Source organism: Tachyglossus aculeatus, chromosome 22 (genome assembly GCF_015852505.1).
Source record: "Tachyglossus aculeatus isolate mTacAcu1 chromosome 22, mTacAcu1.pri, whole genome shotgun sequence".
Classification (NCBI taxonomy): Eukaryota; Metazoa; Chordata; class Mammalia; order Monotremata; family Tachyglossidae; genus Tachyglossus; species Tachyglossus aculeatus.
In genome coordinates, this window is record NC_052087.1 from 31,138,719 (window position 1) to 31,151,606 (window position 12,888).

At 44.5% G+C, this 12,888-nt stretch overlaps 1 pseudogene; it reads left to right on the plus strand.

Moving 5' to 3' along the window:
- The first annotated feature begins 8,019 nt into the window (after positions 1-8,019).
- On the plus strand, positions 8,020-8,906 carry LOC119943286 (annotated as a pseudogene).
- The last annotated feature ends 3,982 nt before the right edge of the window (positions 8,907-12,888 follow it).

The window sequence follows — 12,888 nt, forward strand, 5'->3', positions numbered from 1 at the left end:
GGGAGGCAATTCAAGCACAGGGGTCAGCTGAGAGAGGTTCAGTCATTTATTCTGACCCTGAATTAGAGTGAATAGTCAGGAGGCCTGGATTCGAATCCTCTGCCACTCGTCAGTTTGACTGTGGACAGGTCTCTTCATTTCTCTGGGCCCAAGTGTCCTCATCTGTAAAGTGGGGATTAAATGCCTGTTCTCCTTCCCCTTTAAAATGTGAGCCTCGTGTGGGACAGAGACTGTGTCAGTATCAATGAAATAGGTACAAGTCGGATTGGATGGAGTCTAGGGGGTAATTGGAGGAGAGGAATTGGCAGCAGAGGATCTACACAACTCGCCCAAGGAGTTTGGTTTGGAGAGGACTGGTAGAAGGGAGATGGGATGCTAACTGGAGGGAACTGTGAGGTCAAGAGAGTTTTTTTACCGATAGGAGAGACATGAACATGTTTGAAAGCAGTGGGGAAGGAATCATTGGAGAATGAATGGTTGAAGCTGGTGGTCAGGGAGTGCAGGGGAGATCACTGTCCTCTCTGGAAGTTGTCCTCTCACTGAGACTGTAACCTCTAGGAGATCATGAGCGTCAGCAAGGAATCATGCCGGACTCTATGGTCACTTCACATTTCCTATCTCCCAGTCCTTCCATGAGAAGGTATTGAGCTCTACTAACAGGCATCATTTTTACCTTTGGCTAGAGCAGGCAGAGCAGGCTGACCATCACAGCAAGGAACAGCAGACCTCCAACTACGGTCAAATAAGAAATAGAGATTCTTTTCTCATTTCAGAAAACCTAAATGTTTTTTCAAGTATTCTTCTCAATTTTTAAATCCCATCACCAGTTTGTATGTCATGAGAAATCAGTGGCAGAAAATGATCATAATTATTATAATAATACTAATAAATGATATTTGTGGTATTTGTTAAGCACCTAACTTTGTTCCAGGCACTTTCATAAGTGTCGGGCTGGATACAATGAAATTATGTTGGACCCAGTCCCTGTTCCACATGGGGCTCACAGTCTTAATCCCCATTTTACAGATGAGGGAACTGAGGTACAGAGCAGTGAAATTGCTTGTCCAAGGTCACAGAGCAGACAAGTGGTGTAGCCAGAATTAGAACCCATGATCTTCTGATTCCCAGGCCAGTGCTCTATCCACTATGCAGAGAAACAGCATAGCCTAATGGAAAGAGCTTTGGCCTGGGAGTCAGAGAACTGGGGTCTAATCCCATATCTGCCACATACATGCTGTGTGACCTTGGGCTAGTCAATCAATCAATCAATCAATCAATCATATTTATTGAGCGCTTACTGTGTGCAGAGCACTGTACTAAGCACTTGGGAAGTACAAGTTGGCAACATATAGAGACAGACCCTATCCAACAGTGGGCTCACAGTCTAGAAGAGGGAGACAGAGAACAAAACCAAACATATTAACAAAATAAAATAAATAGAATAGATATGTACAAGTAAAATAAATAAATAAATAGAGTAATAAACATGTACAAACATATTTACATATATACCGGTGCTGTGACGAAGGGAAGGAGGTAAGACGGGCGGATGGAGAGGGAGAGGAAGGAGGGGACTCAGTCTGAGAAGGTCTCCTGGAGGAGGTGAGCTCTCAGTAGGGCCTTGAAGGGAGGAAGAGTGCTAGCTTGGCGGATGTTGGGAGGGAGGGCACTTAGCTTCTCTATACTGTAGTTTCCTCATCTGTAAAATGGTGACTAAATATTTGTTCTCCAATTCCTTTAGATGTGAGTCTCAAGGGGAAGAGAGATTTTGTCTAGTCTGATTATCCTGTATCCTCCCCAACATTTGGCAAAGTTTTAGGCATGTAGTACGTCTTTTAAAAATACCACCATTATTATTACTGGTCAAGTTCCTGATTTTTTTTTTTTTTATAATTGATCGCAACGAGTTTTGGGGCTTCCTTCCTTGTCTCTGTGATCCTCTGAAGCTGCTTGGAAGTCCCTCTAGGGAATAAGTCGCTGGCTCCTTTAATGGTCTTTAAATGGTCCTGTGGCAACTTAATAGCTCGCGTAGTCATGCAGTCAACTGTGAAGAAGGAGAATTGCTTGGAGTAGACCTTGAGCCAGAGCTAAGAAATGACTTCTGTTGTTTCTTGGGTTTGAAAGAGATGTGGACTGGATAGAATTCTTTGAAATTGCAGGGCCAGGTGTTTTCAATACTATTAAATTTATGTTCAATTATCACATTCACTTCTTTCTAAAAGAAAAAAGCTGAACGATACACAATCTGTGAGAGTACAGTCTATCTGACCTCTGGCTGCAAGGTAAGGTGTGTGATTCTGGGCACCGATATGTGAATGAATACTGGCCTGAAACTGCCCCTTCAGCTTTCATGGATTTTTGCCATTCGGAAGGATGCTGATGTGAAGAACAATAAACAAGATCCACAAATTGGTTTCAGCATATTGGACAGATGTGACATTTCAACCCTGGCTCTTCACAGTATTTTTTGCTCAAGAGTGGGCCAGGATTTCTTCCCATCATATTGCTCCAGTTTCATTATTAGACCTGCTTGGAAATAAGCCACGAGATGACATCCACACCCCTCTTCATGAAGGAATTTCATCTTGGTAAGGAAATTTCTCCTCCGTTTCACCTATATTTTCCTTTAATTATTTTCATCCTATGATCTTGGTCGAAGCTACCATATGCCATTTTATTCTTAAAACAGTTGCATAACTTGCTTGGATTTTACATGCTCAGTGTCTCTGAAAGGAATCTTTAAAGACATCTGTTTCCTTTAGCAACACTTTTATTTTGGATTTTTGTCATATAAAGAAGTCTTTGCTTCTGGCTATGATTCCAGACCCAAACACACTCTCCAGTCACTTTTCCTATGTAGGTCACTTAATCTGAATCCTCCTTCTTAAATGAATTATTATTTAGCTTCTTTTATCTTTTCTGCTCTCTATTTCTGCAGTTCTGTAATCATTGCAACGTTCCTCTAATTCCTAGGTCTCGTAAAATATGCAGAAATATATAAATTTAAAATTGTGGTTGTCTATTACCATTCTATTAGTAAACTACTCTACTAAATATTTATGGAAGATCACTATTCCACCTTTGCCTCCTCCCTTTCAACCTTGATATTCAGCCTGTCATCAAATCCTACTGTATTTTTCCATCTACAATATTTCCAAAATCCAGCCCGTTCTCTCCATTGAAATGATTTCCATGTTAGTCCTGGCACTTGTCATATTCCCCTGCATTGATGCATCAGTCTCTTTGCTGATCACCGTCCAAAGTCTCCCCCTCTCGAGTTCACTTTTCATTCTGCTGCCTGGATCATTTTTCTCAAATGTTGTACTGCACACATCTTGCTCCTCAAAAACCTCCAAAGGTTGCCCATTACTCCCTGCATCAAGGAGAAACTCCTGACCACTGGTTTTAAGGCATTCTTTCTGCAGTCTCCTACCAACTGATCCACTCTCTTCTCCCTCTACACTCCAGCTCACACTCTTCATTCTTCTCAAATTGAACTACTCATTGTGTCTCATTATCATTCTACCTCTGACCTGTTGATCATGCTCTTCCCGTTGCCTGGAACTCTCTCCTTCTTCAAATTCAACAGAATGCAGCTTTCCCCACCCGCAAAACACTTTCGAATTCGCACTTATTGCAAGAGGCTTTGTCAATTTATTTCTAATATCTCCAGATTATAACCTCCTCTACTGCCATGTCAACACTTCTGCAATCAATCAATCATTTAATTATCGAGCACTTATTATGTGCAGAGCACTGTATTAAGTGCTTGGGAGGGAACATTACAACAGCATTAACAGACACAGTCCCTACCCATAACAAGCTTACAGTATAAAGGGGGAGACAGATACGGATATGAATAAGTAATTTAAAATTCTGCATTGCCTAAACATTGGAGTTTTCACAACTGCTTGAAGCATATAATAATAATAGTAATAAAATAATAACTGTGGTGTTTGTTAAGCACTTACTATGAGCCAAGCACTGAACTAAATGCTGGGGGATACAAGATTATCAGGTCCACCATGGAGGTCAAGGTAGGAGGGGGAACTGAGATGAGGGAACTGAGGCACTGAGAAGTAACATGACTTGCCCAAGGTCACACAGCAGAAAAGTGGCCACGGAGGGATTAGAACCCAAGTCCTCTGACTCCCAGCCCAGTGCTTTTTCTACAAGGCCACACTGCTTCTCCACTCATATTAATAGGTTACATACCCCATTTAATTAATTATGAACTCATGTACAAATCTCCTTCCTCCTACTGTCCGTACTTTATTTGTAAATTATTTTAGTGTCTGTCTAATGCTTCTAGACTAGGAAGCAGTGTGACATTCATTAATTCATTCAATCATATTTTTTGAGCGCTTACTGTGTGCAGAGCACTGTACTAAGTGCTTGGCAAGTACAAGGCAGCAACATATTCATTCATTTATTCAATCATATTTATTGAGCACTTACTGTGTGCAGAGCACTGTACTAAGCACTTGGGAAGTACAAGTTGGCAACATATAGATATGGTCACTACCCAACAGCGGGCTCACAGTCTAGAAGCGGGAGACAGACAACAAAACAAAACATATTAACAAAATAAAATAAATAGAATACATATGTACAAATAAAATAGAGTAATAAATATGTACAAACATATATAGATATATACAGGTGCTGTTTGGAGGGGAAGGAGGTAAGGCCGGGGGGATGGGGAAGGGGAGCAGGGGGAGAGGAAGGAGGGGGCTCAGTCTGGGAAGGCCTCCTGGAGGAGGTGAGCTCTCAGTTGGGCTTTGAAGGGAGGAAGAGAGCTAGCTTGGCGGATTTGTGGAGGGAGGGCATTCCAGGCCAGAGGGATGACATGGGCTGGGGTTCGACGGCGGGACAGTCGAGAATGAGGCATAGCGGCAGAGGAGCAGAGGGTGTGGGCTGGGCTTTAGAAGGAGAGAAGGGAGGTGAGGTAGGAGGGAGCAAAGCAATGGAGAGCCTTGAAGCCGAGGGTGAGGAGTTTTTGCCTGATGCATAGGTTGATTGGTAGCCACTGGAGATTTTTGAGGAGGGGAGTAACATGCCCAGAGTGTTTCTGCACAAAGATGTTCCGGGCAGCGGTGTGAAGTATGGATTGAAGTGGGGAGAGATAGGAGGACGGGAGATCGGAGAGTAGGCTGATGCAGTAATCCAGTCGGGAAAGGATGAGAGATTGAACGAGCAGGGTAGTGGTTTGGATCGAGAGGAAAGGGTGGATCTTGGCAATGTTGTGGAGGTGAGACCGGCAGGTTTTGGTGATGGATTGGATGTGAGGGGTGAACAAGAGAGCGGAGTCGAGGATGACACCGAGGTTGCAGGTTTGTGAGACGGGAAAGATGGTACTGCCATCAACAGTGACGGAAAAGTCAGGGAGAGGGCAGGGTTTGGGAGGGAAGATAAGGAGTTCAGTCTTGGACGTGTTTGATATAGAGACCAGTCATATAAAGATGGTTCCTACCCAACAACGGGCTCACACTCTAGAAGGGGTAAACAGACAATGAAACAAAATATGTAGACAGGTGTCAAAATCTTCAGAATAAATAGAATTATAAGTGTATGCACATCATTAACAAAATAAATAGAATAGTAAATATGTACAAGTAAAATCAATAGAGTAATAAATCTTTGCAAATATATACAAGTGTTGTGGGGAGGGGAAGGAGGTAGGATGGGGGGATGGGGAGGAGGAGAGGAAAAAGGGGGCTCAGTCTGGGAAGGCCTACTGGAGGAGGTGAGCTTTCAGTAGGGCTTTGAAGGGAGGAAGAGAGCTAGCTTGGCAGATGTGTGGAGGGAGGGCATTCCGGGCCAGTGGAAGGACGTGGGCTAGGGATCGACGGCGGGACAGGCAGGAGTGAGGCACAGTGAGGAGGTTAGCGGCACAGGAGTGGACAGTGTGGGCAGGGCTTTAGAAGGAGAGAAGGGAGGTGAGGTAGGAGGGGGCAAGGGGATGGAGAGCCTTGAAGCCGAGAGTGAGGGGTTTTTGCTTGATTCGTAGGTTGACAGGCAGCCACTGTTGATTTTTTGAGGAGGGGAGTAACATGCCCAGAGCGTTTCTGTACAAAGATACTCTGGGCAGCAGAGTGAAGTATAGACTGAAGCAGGAAGAGTCAGGAGGATGGGAGATGAGAGAGTGGAGACTGATGCAGTAATCCAGTCGGGATAGGATGAGAGTTTGAACCAGCAAGGAGAGGAAGGAGAAGATCTTGGCCATTTTGTGGAGGTGAGACCGGCAGGTTTTGGTGATGGATTGGATGTGTGGGGTGAACGAGAGAGCAGAGTTGAGGATGACACCAAGGTTGCGGGCTTGTGAGACGGGAAGGATGGTAGTGCCATCCACAGGGACAGAAAAGTCAGGGAGAGAACAGGGTTTGGGAGGGAAGATGAGGAGTTCAGTATTGTACATACTGAGCTTTAGATGGCAGGCAGACATCCAGATGGAGATGTCCTGAAGCCAGGAGGAGATATGAGTCTGGAGGGAGGAAGAGAGAGCATGGGCAGAGATGTAGATTGGGGTGTTATCAGCATAGAGATGATAGTTGAAGCCATGAGAGCGAATGAGTTCACCAAGGGAGTGAGTGTAGATAGAGAACAGAAGGGGACCAAGAACTGACCCATAAGGAACTCCTACAGTAAATAGATGGGAGAAGGAGGAGGAGCCCGCAAAGGAGACTGAGAATGAATGACTGGAGAGATAAGAAGAGAACCAGGAGAGGACTGAGTCTGTGAAGCCAAGGTTTTATAGTGTGTTGAGGAGATGGAGGTGGTCCACAGTGTCAAAGGCAGCTGAGAGGTCGAGGAGGATTAGGATAGAGTAGGAGCCATGGGATTTGGCATGAATGAGGTCATTGGTGACCTTTGAAAGGGCAGTTTCAGTGGAATGTAGGGGCAGAAGCCAGATTGGAGGGGGTCTAGGTGAGAGTTGGAGTTGTGGAATTCGAGGCAGCAAGTGCAGACGACTCATGCTTCATATGCAAAGAGATGAAAACCATGTCAAAAGGATCTGAATTTAGCTAATATGTAATCACTACCTGGGCACAAATCCTTTCCCAAGGATGATTATTTTTCACTCTGCCCAATGTTCACACAGTAAGAAAAGGTCAAGAGTCCCTGAAGGCTCAACTGTTACCCTTGATTTTCATTTTGTGGAGTCCTGGTTCGGAAGAACTAACTGAGCAGTTGTCTAAGAATTTAGGGAAACTGTTTCATTTAGTCTCCATGGCCTGGCAAAGTGTAATTTTGGAGTAGTCCATTTCCCCATCTGTGGCTGAATATCTGTCTGGAGCCTTCTGTTAGAGAAGCAGCATGGCTCAGTGGAAAGAGCATGGGCTTTGGAGTCAGAGGTCATGGGTTCAAATTCTGGTTCTGCCCATTGTCAGCTGTGTAACTTTGGGCAAGTCACTTCACTTCTCTGTGCCTCAGTTACCTCATCTGGAAAATGGAGATTAAGACTGTGAGCCCCCCATGGAACAACCTGATCACCTTGTAACCTACCCAGTACTTAGAACAGTGCTTTGCACAAAGTAATCACTTAATAAATGCCATTATTATCATTATTATTATTATTAGTTTTATTATTCAATGGCATTTATTGAGCACTTACTGAATGCTAGGCGATATATTAAGCACTAGTTATATGGGACTCGAACCAGGGGTACCGAGCCTAGAGACATCTGTTCTTTCTTTTTATCAGTGTCTTCGGTGAACAGGTGAAGCAATCCTGCTTGATTGGGAAATTCTGCTCCTTTATTTCTACTTCAAACTCCTTCCTAAGTTGCTTGCCTGACTGAAGAAAACCATGCCTATCAATGTCTTCGAGACCGATTTAAAGATCACAAACAAAAGGGCAGACTTCAAGAGTCAAAAAGTATGATCGGGTTTGGTTCATTTGAGAGAACTCTAGAAAGAGACCATGAAGATATGGATGTTTTGTCTTATTAATTGTGTTTCAGTATTTTATCATATCAGGCAAAGTCACAGCTTCCAGGAAGAGCCTTTGCTGACTTCATGGAAAACCAGAACAATATTTCAGAATTTATTCTCTTGGGACTTTCTCCAAATCCTATGGTGCAGGTTATCTGTTTGGGGCTGTTTCTGCTCCTTTATATTAGCATCGTGATGGGAAATCTGCTCATTCCCCTCACCATCCAGTTCAGCCACCTAATCAATCAGTTGATGTATTTCTTCCTTAGTTACCTGTCCCCTGTGGTTCTTTGCTACACCTCTGCCGTTTCCCCTAAACTCATCGCTGACTTGATGGTGGGGAGGAGGACCATTCCCTTCCCCAACTGTATGACCCAGCATTTTGCTTCTCACTTCTTTGGCGGTGTTGAGATCTTAATCCTGGTGTGGATGGCTTATGATCATTTTGTGGCCATTTGCAAGCCACTGCACTAAACGGTCATCATGAACCAGTAGGCATGTAACAGCATGCTCATTCTCACCTGTGTCGTGGCATTCGTGTATTCGATGGCTCATTTACTCCTCACCCTCCAGTTGCCCTTCTGTAGGCCCAATCAGATCGATCACTATTTTTGTGATGTGAACCCCCTGCCAAAACTCACCTGCACTGACACCTATGTTGTAGGCCCCTTGGTGGTGGCTAACACAGGAATGATCGCCATGCTCACCTTTGTGGTGTTGCCTATTTCTTACATAGTCATATTAGTTTCCCTAAGAACATGCTTCCCTCACAGTTGGTGCGAAGCGCGGTCCACCTGCAGTTCCCATATGTACGTCCAGCTACCACCTCCATGGCGGATAAAGTGCTTGCTTTGTTTTACACTATAATCGTCCCCATGTTCAACCCTCTCATTTACTCGCTGAGAAACACAGAGATGAAAACTGCCATCAGGAAGGTGTGGTTCAGGAGGGTGATTTCTGGAGGGAAATAAACGTTTTCTTGCTTCTGATTCACATGGCACGTTCCCTCATTCAATCCTGTTTATTGAGTGCTTACTGTGTGCGGAGTAATTCAGCAACAAAGAGAGACAGTCCCTGCCCACAACGAGCTCACCAGCTAGAATATCCTTCAGCATCCCTAATCTCTTTGGTCACACCAAAGCAGCATGGCCTAATGGCTAAAGCACCAGCCTTTAAGTTAGGAGGACCTGGGTTCTAATTCTGAATCCACCACTTGTCTGCCGTGGGACCTTGGGCAAGTCACTTAACTTCTCTGGGCCTCAGTTACCTCTTCTGTAAAAAGGGGATTAAGATTGTGAGCCGCATGAGGGACACGGACTGTGTCCAACCAGCTTAGCGTGTTTTTTTGTTTCTGAAGGAATTTTAATGGTTTTAACTGCTGCTCTATTGTCCCTGTGAGGACCATTGCAGGGTTCCCTAAGCTGATATGGCAGCATATCAAAACGAGATCTTCCCATCGCAGCCTGTAGCCATTCAGTTAAACAATGGGTCTCTTAGGGCACCTGCTTTCTTGTCTTGAGGCTGAATCATTTCTGGAGTTGCCAGAACAGTAACCCAGGGTCATGCCAAGAGAACTAGTCCACAGTTGGTCCCAGTGGTCCAGAGGACTCTCGGGGGCATAGCGTAGTCCTGCAATCTTCCTGAGGTTTCCAATTCATCAGACTGGAAAGTTGAGAGAAAGATGAAACAACAGAAAACACAGGTCACACCTTATTTTTCCTGTCCCTCATCAACAGCCTTCCTTTTTTGCCTTTCCTTCTTCTCATTTGCTCCTTCTGATTCTCATGGTGATGATATTTGATATTACTGCTGACTGTCTCAGAATACGAATTAAAAAAAAGTGTCCAGACTTCATGTGTCTATTTCTGAAGTAAAGTAGAACAGATAAACTTTGTCCCCTAGCAGGTTCAGGTAATTCCTGGGTTCCCAGGCTTCTGACAGCGTTCATTCATTCGTTCATTCATTCATTTATTTAATCGTATTTATTGAGCTCTTACTGTGTGCAGAGCACTGTACTGAGCACTTGGAAAGTACAATTTGGCAACAGATAGAGACAGTTCCTACCCAACAATGGGCTCACAGTCTAGAAGGGGGAGGCCGACAACAAAACAAACCAAGTAGAAAGGTGTCAATACCATTAGAATAGATAAATAGAATTATAGCTATATACGCAACATTAATAAAACAGAGTAATAAATATGTACAAATATATACAAGTGCTTTCGGGAGTGTAAGGGGGTAGGGCAGAGGGAGAGAGTGGGGCTGATGGGGAGGGGAGGAGGAGCAGAGTTAAGAGGGGGGCTCAGTCTGGGAAGGGTTCCTGGAGGACTAGAGCTCTCAATAGGGCTTTGAAGGGAGGAAGAGAGCTTGTTTGGTGGATGTGTGGAGGGAGGGCACTCCAGGCCAGGGGTAGGACGTGGGCCGGGGGTCGACCGTGGGACAGGCATGAACGAGGCCCAGTGATGAGTTTAGTGGCAGAGGAGTGGAGTGTATGGGCTGGGCTGTAGAAGGAGAGAAGGGAGGTGAAGTAGGAGGGGGCAAGGTGATCTACAGATCTGAAGCCAATAGTGAGGAGATTTTGCTTACATCATTAGTTGATTGGCAACCAGTGGAGATTTTTGAGGAGGCGAGTGACATGGCCAGAGCATTCCTGTTGAAAGATAATCTGGGCAGCAGAGTGAAGTATAAAGTGAAGCAGGGAGACACAGAGAATGGGAGATCAGAAAGGAGGCTGATGTAGTAATCCAGGCGGGATAGGATGGGAGAGTGAACCAGCAAGGTAGATGTTTGGATGGAGAGGAATGGGAGGATCTTGGTGATGTTGTGGAGGTGAGATGGTTTAGAGTTTTTCTGAATGATGCCCAACCCCATGAAAGTTAGCCTGAAATGCTGTCATTGAATCATCACTGGTGAGGCCTGATGCTCCACCCATATCATGACAGGTTTGAACAGTAAAAAAAGTCCCAATGCACTACATTGCTTCCCCCTACCGTGATTTATTTTAGTCTCCTCCACTAGAATGTCAGCAATCTGAGGGCAGGGATCATGCCTAATAATACTACTACTAATAATAATAATAGTAATGACATTTGTTAAGTGCTTACTATGTACCAAGCACTGTTCTAAGCGCTAGCGTAGATACAAGGTAATCAGGTTGTCCCACGTGGGGCTCACAGTCTTAAACCCCATTTTACAGATCAGGTAACTGAGACACAGTGAAGTGAAGTGACTTTCCCAAAGTCACACAGCTGACAATTGGCAGAGCCGGGGTTTGAACCCATGACCTCTGACTCCAAAGCCCGTGCTCTTTCCACTGAGCCACGCTGCTTCTCTTAGTACTGGGGAGGTTACAAGGTGGTCAGGTTGTCCCACGTGGGGCTCACAGTCTTTAATCCCCATTTTCCAGATGAGGGAACTGAGGCCCAGAGAAGTAAAGTGACTTGCCCAAAGTCACACAGCTGACAATTGGCGGAGCTGGGGTTTGAACCCATGACCTCTGACTCCAAAGCCCGGGCTCTTTCCCACTGAGCCACGCTGCTTCATAATAATAATGTTGGCATTTGTTAAGCGCTTACTATGTGCGAAGCACTGTTCTAAGCGCTGGAGGGGGCGCTACAGAGTGATCAGTTTGTCCCCCGTGGGACTCACAGTCTTGATCCCCATTTTACAGATGAGGGAACTGAGGCTCAGAGAAGTGACTAGCCCAAGGTCACACAGCAGACAACTGGCGGAGCCGGGATTCGAACCCATGACCTCTGACTCCAAAGCCCGGGCTCTTTCCACCGAGCCACGCCGGACAAGCAGAGGAGGCAGGACTAGAGCCCACGACCTTGGTCTCCGAAGCCCGTGCTCTTTCCACTAAGCCACAGAGGGAGCACTCACAACATACCAGTGATTAAATACTAGAATGAGGGGCCACCCACTGAAGTGCAATGAGGTTCAAGATTAGCATACCACTTTTTTTGGAGAACAGGTACTGAGCATAGTGACAACATGGCCTTTGGGGCCAGAAACCTGCATTCTAATTCCAAATTGAACAGAACTCCACTGTTTCATGCTCAGTATGACATTTAACTTCTCTGTAATTCCATTTTCTCATCTTTGAAATGGGAAGATTAACTAGAAAGATTCTTTCTAAGAGACTTTTACCTTAAAAAATTACTTGTAATTTCCAAAGTAATAATCACCAATATATGTCATTGCATTCCAAATTATACTTACTGAGATCAGTATTAAAGTTGAAAATACCTCAGGAGAATGATTACCTTGAATCTACGCAAGTGCTTACCACAGTGCCTGGCATGTAGTAAGTGTTTAAACACATCTCACAGGTATTATTATTAATGTTATATTAATGTTTTTATCAAGGAATGTCTATGAAAGTTTAATGAAACAGCATGATGCATACAATTGGTGCTTCATGAGCCCCAAAAGGGACAGGAACCTTGTCTAATTCCTACCTCTCCTAGCACTTAGTTCAGTACTGTACAGCAGTTCAGTACACAGTAAGAACCTAAATACTATTATCACTACTGTGCATGTGAAGTGGACTGGGAGAATGAGTAAAGAATGCTGAAAAGCTGAGTTAAGATCCTCAGTGAATCAAAGATTAGTTCCATACAGTATCTAATTGATACGCGGTACAATGGTTTATCCAACTTTTCTGAATAAACAGGTGTGAAATACCCTCGGGCATAACTCCCAAGATCCCTTAAAGGAATACTTAAATATTCCTCTCTATCCATTTAGCGCAGGCTCTCTCAGAAACTCCAAAGTCTGTGGGTTCTGAGGCATACTGACTGTTGTTATGAGTAGCCATTGCTGCTTTGGGAGTGAAGAGGTAAGTGCATGACCAACATTAGCTCAAAAGGCTCAAACCTTTGTTCCCGTCTAAAATCTGCCTCTCAACAAGGAATGCCTGGAAATCAAATGTGAGGGCCAATTGTTGTACTA